The 8752-nt window shown below is 35.7% G+C and overlaps 1 protein-coding gene across 3 annotated transcripts in view; it reads left to right on the forward strand.

Annotated features, from left to right (window-relative positions):
* Prkn (parkin RBR E3 ubiquitin protein ligase) overlaps positions 1–8752 on the forward strand; it is a 1229219-nt gene that overhangs the window by 25455 nt on the left and 1195012 nt on the right. The window lies entirely within an intron of this gene.

Below are 8752 nucleotides of genomic sequence, written 5' to 3' on the forward strand. Positions count from 1 at the left end.
ACTACAGAGGCACAGCCACATCAATGTTTATAGCAGCACAATTCACAATAGCTAAAATGTGGAGCCAACCTAGATGTCCTTCAGTAGATGAATGGATAAAAAAAAAATGTGGCATTTATACCCAATGGAATTTTACTCAGCACTAAAAAAGAATAAGATCATGGCATTTGCAGGTAAAAGGATGGCATTAGAGAAGATTATGCCAAGTGAAGTTAGCCAATCCCAAAAAAACAAATGCCAAATATTTTCTCTGATATAAGGGTGGGGTGGGGGGGTGACTCAAAGTGGATTAGGGAGGGAGAGCATGGGAGGAAGATTACCTCTAGATAGGGAAAAGGAGTGTGAGGGAAAGGCAGGGGGAAGGGGAATAGCAAGGATGGTGGAAGGTGATGGTCATCATTATACCAAAATACATGTATGAAGATGTGAATTTGGTGTCAACATACCTTATATACAAACAGATATATGATAAATTATGGTATAAAGGTGTATTAAGAATTGTAATGCTAAAAAAGAGAGTTCATGTATAATGGCATAATTTGGCATGAACATACTTTATATACAGAGTTAAGAAAAATCGTGCTGTGAATGGATAATTATGAATGTAATGCATTCCACTATTGTCATGTATGTAATAAATAAATAAATAAGTAAATAAAAATTTAAAAAAAGAGCAGAGAAACTAACATTTGCTGATACCTTGTGCAAGACACTTTGTATAGTTAGATGCTCATTTGATTTTCCCAGCAGCTACCATTTGTACCTTCCTGTTGTATAGTGACTCTTAGGTTCAGAAAGGTCAGAACTGCTGCCAAGATCAGCATTTAATAGGTCTCTAAGATTTGGACTCAAGAGTTTCTCTGACTCCAAATTCCATGTACTTCTGATTCTATCATATTGTACTATCAATACTTTGTTTTCCTAAATATTACTTGAAACTTCTTTAACTAGTATTCTTCTTATATTTTCAAGCCAGGATGATACGTTGCTCAGATTTAGAAATCATTTCTTGAATTACAAAAGACCGTTGAGGATGCCCTCTGAGCATTTTACTCTATTCTATTTAAATGTGCACACAGTGTGTCAAAGTAATCAAGAAGCATCCATCTCCAAAGGTCATAAATCATATTGGTCAGTAGAGTCTAAAGATTTCTAAAAAATGTCCTGCTGATTTGGTGGAACAATGAATGAGAAAAATATACTGTGTAAGTAAAGATTTTGAATGTTTTTGCAGTTCTCATTTTACAATGAAAATTATGTCTTGGGATTTCTAAATGGTGCTGTAAATTCAGTAATATTTCAGTGGTAATAATAAGAGGTTAAATGTGACTCTTCATTTTTGAAATTTTAGATTTTCTTAATGATAGTTACCATTACTGAGAGCAACCAACCTTTAGAATGTATTTTAGATTTTGAAGTAATGCTTGATTACTCCTTCAATATCTTTGACACAGAAATATTGATGCACTAATTTTCTGAGTTAAAAACTTTCTTTTTATGGTTTTGTCCTTGTTTAAGTGGGCAAATGCCAGCTAAATGTCTTGGAGAATACTGTACTTTCAGGAAATGACAAGAAGTATTGATTTACTTTATTCTTATTGCCTCAAGCAGAACAGCCATAAAATATGTTCAATTTCTTCTCATTTTTATCTGCAGATTACACTGACTTGTGGTGTATTTGACAGGTGTGGACATGATAGGAACATATTGACATTTACTAGGATTTGACTTCAGAGCTTTAAAGATGAAAATCCTATGACAAATTCAACTAGAGCTCGGTGCATGTGATCACCGTGGTGCTAAATGTCGGTTATAAACATGCATGCAGATCTGATATAAGAAGTCCAGTCATGGACAATGCCTGTTGGACTGGAAGTTCACATTTAATAAGAAGCAGCATGAAACCTACTGTAACTAAGTTGAATATATAACCCAAATTAATAATGTCAAAAATATTAAGTGTAATTATATTCAAGTTGAGTTACAGAATTTCATATAAGACATTGTATTTTTTTAAAATATAAAAGGTTAAAATTCAACGTTGTTCATTTTTTATACAGTTTTCAAGTGTGTATGTTAACTCTCCTTTGGTTAGTCACAGGCGACTGAATTCTTTCAGGCTTACAATGTGTCTTTAGGAGTGACCTAATTTAAGTTTGGATGGAGTTAGAGAGTCTCTAAACTTGGAGGTGCCTATCTGCCATTTGCCATTGCTCATTAGGAGCTCCTGTGCAAGCAAGCAGATTTCCTGAGGACTTCCATAAAAACATACACATTGTATACACCTGTTCTTCATATTGACTTCTGTTTCTGAAGGCTTTCCTTCTGCTGGATTTCCATGACAGCACCCTAACATCTGGCATGTAGAATGAGAAGTGTCATTGGAATTTACCTACTCCTCATGGTGCAGGGGATGGCTGTTACCTACAGTTATCAAGAGCTTTGCTTAGTTCATGGTTGTCTCTTTCTTAGTGCTGGAGACTCTCATCTGGTCACTGTGGTAGGACGTGTAATTCATGTGGGGATTAAGCTGGCAGGGTTTTGTTTTGTCTAGAATGAATATTGACTAGCCTCTTCAAAATTGGCTTCAGTTCTGCTAATGAGTGAAAACTACTCCTTTTCCTTATTGATGTATTCCTGTGGAGTAAAGGAATAAGAGACAGTGAGCATCAAGCATGTGGACTTCAAGGACAGATGGCTTGAGTTTAGATTACAGCTTCTTTATTTGGTTTGTGTGTCAGTGGACAAACTACTTGACCATTCTGTACCTGCTTGGTTCCCATCAATGAAAGGGAGGTAATAATTGTACCTACTCCATAGAATTGATATGGGCATTGTGTGTGTTACTGCATACAAAGTGCTTACACACAGGAGTCTTAAGTAAGTTTTAGGTATTATTACTTGTAACTAGAGCAAGCTTACTATTTACTGACTATTAGAAAGTTAAAACTTTGAAGCAATTTAGATTGGACTACATTCTAAAATGATTTAAAGTGTATTTCTTCAAATAATCTTCAAGAAAATTCTGACTTAACCACATGAATATTTTTCATCCAGATGAAGAAATATATCCTGTCCTATTCTGAGTTCTTATGTGCTCGGAATAAGGGCTTCTGACCTATGCCAACCATCTGAACTGTGTCACTCAACAATGCACATTTGGCCTAGCAGTATTTTGCTTAGGCTTTAGTTTCATTGGTTTTCTGAAATTCCTTTTAACAGGGCATTCACTCACAGGCTGCGGGCTTTGCCACACTCTGCTGCCTTCAACTATTGTATGACACCCCCTTACCACTATTAGATTTCTGAGTCTATAACCCCAGTTATGTAAGATGAAATTTATCTGGCATAGCTTTCACACAAGGGTTCCACGTATCATGAGGAGGATCATAAAAGATCGTATTCCTGTATTCCTTTCCTAGAAAATGCATAGTTTTAGGCGTAGAAATGCTGGGGTCCTTATGTATTTTTTTGATAAATAGATAATACTGGAACCCAGAAGGAGATGTCACGTACCTGTCAGGAAGCTTAGTTTGAGGAACTTATCAGTGAACTGAGACCATAATTATACCCAATAGCACTGGCTATGTGAATACAACAGAGTGAAATTATTTTAGAAATATTTCTATGTTAATATGAAAGATGTGATTTTAAACATGGCTAGATTTGGCCTAACAGCAGTGTAAGCATACCCGAAGAATGCCCAGCAATTTTTTTATGGCTATTGTAGTTGGAGATCTTTAACAGACCTTTAATGTCCTCAAAATTCATAGGAGACTTCTTCTTGTTTGACTTGTGTGTTGTTTATCTGCCCATCGCAGTTAACTTCTCTCAATAAGAGTGATGCCCTCTGAGTAATGCCCCTGTTGTGAACTAAGAAAGACCCATGAATTATTAATAGCCCGCAGGGTTGCAGAGCCCTTGTAGAATGAGAGCAGTATGCTCTGTACGACAGCTCTGTTCACCTGATCTTGACAAATTAGGAGCATCTAAAACATACTCCTGCTTGTTAATACAAGAAGTGGGGAAAGGTGACTTGGAGATGCATCAATATTTAGCCCTTTTGTAGAGTCTCAGAAGGATAATAGGGAACGGTGTTTCTTCATAAATAACTGTCTCTCCTATCTTTGTGGTTTAGTGTGGTAGGCTAATGCCTTTCTGTCAAGCTAAGCTTTATGGTTCAATTTCCACAGTACTCCTTGAGAAACAACTGGAAAAAAATAGTAAAAACACAATTATAAAGATGCCTACTCCATAATCATTTAGTCCTGTTTATAGAACTTGATCCTTTTCAAGTATATATTCTCCCATGTATTAGGCTGATAGGCAACGAGAGCAAATAAAACTCTTTACAGGAGTAGCAATTGTTTTATCAATAGCCTGGCTTATGTTGGAATCTTGACAGGAGGATTAGGAGTTGTAGCCACATTGAAATGTAAAATATGTAATGCTGTGCTACACACGGAGATGAGTTTTAAAACCTTCCTGGTGTGTACACTTCTGGTACTTACTAAATTGCAGTTATCATTGGAAATTTTGTTTTAAGAAAGCTAAAGACAATTATGAATTTATTAGATAGTTATCCGGTATTATTGATCTATTATTCTTTTTATTATTTATACTATGGGCCTATTTTTTTCTTTTTTATTGAGGGATATTATACAAATAGTGAAACATTTAAGTCTTTCATGTGGAGTGCAAAGACTTTCTCTCTGTGTGTACTTGTGTTCTCACTGTCCACATCAAGATGCAGAATGTGTCTAAGGCATGCCACCTCTCTCGGTGGAGTCGATGCAGATCGAGCACGCCTTATCTGAAATGCCTGGGCCCATAAGAGTTTCGGATTTTGGAGCTTTCTGGAGTTAGGAATATTTGCATAGAATTTATGATTTGGCATCCCTAATTGGAAAATCTGAAATCTAAAATGATCCCAAATTCAAAAGTTTTTGAGCCAACACTCAAATTTTAAGATTTCAGATCATCAGATTACAGATGTTTCACCTGTACCCTTACCCAAAATAACCACCTCTTGATATGTATCACCGTACATTAATTTTGCCTGTTCTTAGACTTCAGATAGATGCATTATGTTTTCTTTTATGCTTGTTTTCCTTTCAGTCAAATATTATGTCTATGAGATTTGTAATTTAGAACCATTTGTAATTTAGGCATTTACTTTATGGCTCAATTTTTAATTTTGGATACTTATTAAAGTGAAATATTTTTCTGGGATGAGCAGAGTAATTATGATAGATATCCCGATCCTCAGGTATGTACAAGAGCTGTAACAACTGTTAGAATCACTACCATAAATTTTGAACTCCAAGTCCAGCACCAAAAAACAAGTATAGTGTTAATAATAAGGGTCTTTAAAACATAAACATTCATTGTCTGTTGTACTGACAATCTAAGAGAATGAGCTCTTCTTTGTGTAAATTAACAAAATCTTAATATTCATAGTTACTAGTTGGAGGTTGTAAATTGCCATTCTTGCAGTCATGCTGAGAATCAAATTGCATTTGTGGGCCGGCAACACCCTTGTTCTGCCATCCCACTGGTATGATAATTAGAGATTCCTGCTAGGTTTGGCCTGTATAAAAAAGTAGCACAGGTGGGAAAATTTACATACATGTCTTCCATAACAAACTGTTATAGTTTTCAGAAGGTTAATTTTTGTATTTCATGCAGATTGCTCATAATCAACAGTGTGATTACTTTTCTGTCAATTTTAGATGTATGTATATCACTTCTGCAATAAGATGGCCATGTCAAGAAGAGGTATGACAATTTATGAACATTAAATTAAGTTTTTCTGGCTTTATGTCATTCCCATATGAAAAAATGAAAAGGAAACTGTTTCTCTGGAAAAGACTCTTTAAACTGTCTGTTCCTTCTGGGATGTCCCCAGGAGTATAGTTTAGTTTCTTTTCTGCACACTTTTTAAGTCTTCCTTTCATTGGATCATACATTAGGAACATAAATTAATGTAGTTACAATGTACATAAAATAGTTTCCACATACTGACATACTGCCAAATGTTTTAGGATCCTTTTTTTGTGGGGCTGGGGATAGAATCCAGGACTGCTCACATGCTGGGAAAGCACTCTGCAGTTGTATCCTCAGCCCTTAGAGTCTTTTATAGATACTAATTAATTGTGAGTTGCTGCTATGGTTTGAATTGTGTCTAGAAATTTATATGTTGAAAGTTTAACTCCCCATTGATCCTATTTGGAGATGGGACTTCAGGATAAGCTGAAGTCATGAGGGTCAGAATCTCATGATGGGATTGTGGGTCTTAGAAGAAGAGACACCAGAAGGCCTGCTCACTCTCTCTCTCTCTGGTGGGCTCGCTGTCTCTTCATACCATTTGAGGACACAGAGAGAAGATGGCAGTCTGCAAGTCAGAGGAGAACTCTCACCAGTCCAAAACCACGCTGGTACCCTGACTTTGGACTACCAGGCTTTAGATCTGTGACAAAATAAATTTGTGTTGTTCAAACCACTAATTCTATGGTATAGACTGATTATCACTTATCCAAAATGCTTGGGACCATGCATGGTATTTCAGATTTTATCTCTCTCTCTCTCTCTCTCTCTCTCTCTCTCTATATATATATATATATAGAGAGAGAGAGAGAGAGAGAGAGAGAGATTATATATATGTATTTTTTATATATATGTATTTCAGATTTATATATATATATATATATATATATATACACACACACACACACACACACACACACATATTTAGGATTTTGCATACACTTGGTTAAACATCAGTAATCCAAATATCTGAAATCAAAATTTTTGAAATCAAAAATTCTCCAAAATCTAAAACTTTTGAGCTTCATAGATTTAGGATTTGGAGCATTTTAGATTTTGAATTTTAAATTATAGTTACTCAACCTGTATTTTGTTAGAGATGACTAATATAGTTTCTATTCAAATTCAGAATTAAATAGTTTAGGTTACATTCTTAATATAAATCTTGCCAAAATTGGCTAATTCTGATGATGTGGATTCCTCTTTGATGTACCTCAAAGATATAATTTATATATATTTCATAAATGTTTATGTTGTAAAATAAAAAACGTATGCAATTTATATGTTGTATCTATCATATTGATTACGTACTATGTCCGGACATCCTGCTTCATGTGTTCATATGAGCCCCATCACTGGCTAGCTGTGGACTCTGGACAGATCACTCCTCTACTCTAAGTATCAATGCTCCTGCATCTGAGTTGTGGATGAGATCCACTTCATAGTGAGGATTGAGAATCCCATGAGGCATGCTGCACATATGTGCACTCTAAAGGACCGACATCCATTTGTCCTTGTCTTCCTAGCACAGTGGGTCACATAGACTCTTGTGAGTATATTTTCAACTAGAGATATACACTATATTTTAAAACTTTGTTTTAATAAACATAAACATTGTGCTATCTCTACAGTGCTAAATTAAATATATATTATTGTTAATTTTACATTAAAAATATGAAAAGCATGCCAGTTCCTAGAAGGTGTAGTAGTAGAAAGAGGAAAATTTAAAATGAATGCAAGCTAGAAGTATTCCTCTACACCTTTCCCATTTTCATTGAATAAGTGAAAAAGCAGCTTCCCTTTCCTCTGATACAAGCTGGTAACAAGTGGTAAGTAGTTTATCTAGAAAGAAAGAAGAGCAGAGGAAATCTACTAACTAAAATCTGAATGACTAAAATCACACCTGTGTTCACCACTGCCAAAATCTTTATGGATAGCTTTGTTCTTAAATTTTCCTCTTTCTACTACTCCATATTCTTTCCTGAGACCCAGAATTATGGACAATTTCCAGTAACAAACTCAGCTTTCCCCCAGTGGGGCTCACCATATTTTGTCAGCAGACCCTCCCTTCTATAACTTTCTTCCCCTGCCTTGTTGCCCACCTCAGTGAACGTCAGCTGTAGAGATTAGCTTTGACCTCTCTGATCCTTCTATCATTAGTACATGTGCAGTAAGTATCAGAAACATAGGGACTTCCTCTGGGCAGGCAACATAGAAAGGGAGCATGGTCCTTCTGATGCCTATTCTGAAAGGAAAGCACACAGATTATGGAGTAGACAGACCACTCCTGAGGCCTCAAGCACTGTCTGGCTTAGGGATGTGGTAGCTGTTGCAACATAAACAAAAGTTAATTTGGGCTGGGGTTGTAGCTCAGTGACAGAGCGGTTCCCTAGCCACATGAGGCACTGGGTTCAATCCTCAGCACCACATAAAAATAAATAAATAAAATAAATTTATTGTGTCCATCTACAACTAAAAAAAAATTTTAAAAATTAATTTGAAAAATACTGGACCAAATAATGATGTAGTTTTTCCTAAAATAGAGGAATTGATGAGTAAAATGAAAAGTTTTGGTTTCAGTACTGCTTTATCATAAGCATTATCATGATTTTGCCAGAGCTGAAAGGTCAAATTCTTTCAGGCAACCTGCCTGGAAGTTTTGGTATTCCAAGAATGATTCAATGCTTTTGAAGCAACAGATACATAATAAAATAATGCAATTCCTGAGGAGGAACAAGTAACTCACACTGAACTTATAGATGAATGGTGGAATGGCTGATTTTGGAGAAGTTTGTTTTGTGGAGAGGTTGGGACAAGGTAGGAAATGGCATTTGCAGAAGCTGAAAATTTGATCTTTGTGGCTAGAAATTAACTTAAGTCTTACTAGTTAAAATTTATGCTGCCTCAATTTTCTTGACAGAAGAAT

This window comes from Marmota monax, unplaced genomic scaffold, assembly GCF_021218885.2.
Source record: "Marmota monax isolate L192 unplaced genomic scaffold, Marmota_monax_Labrador192_F-V1.1 WCK01_AAM20220418_F8-fsc00083, whole genome shotgun sequence".
NCBI classification, from domain to species: domain Eukaryota; kingdom Metazoa; phylum Chordata; class Mammalia; order Rodentia; family Sciuridae; genus Marmota; species Marmota monax.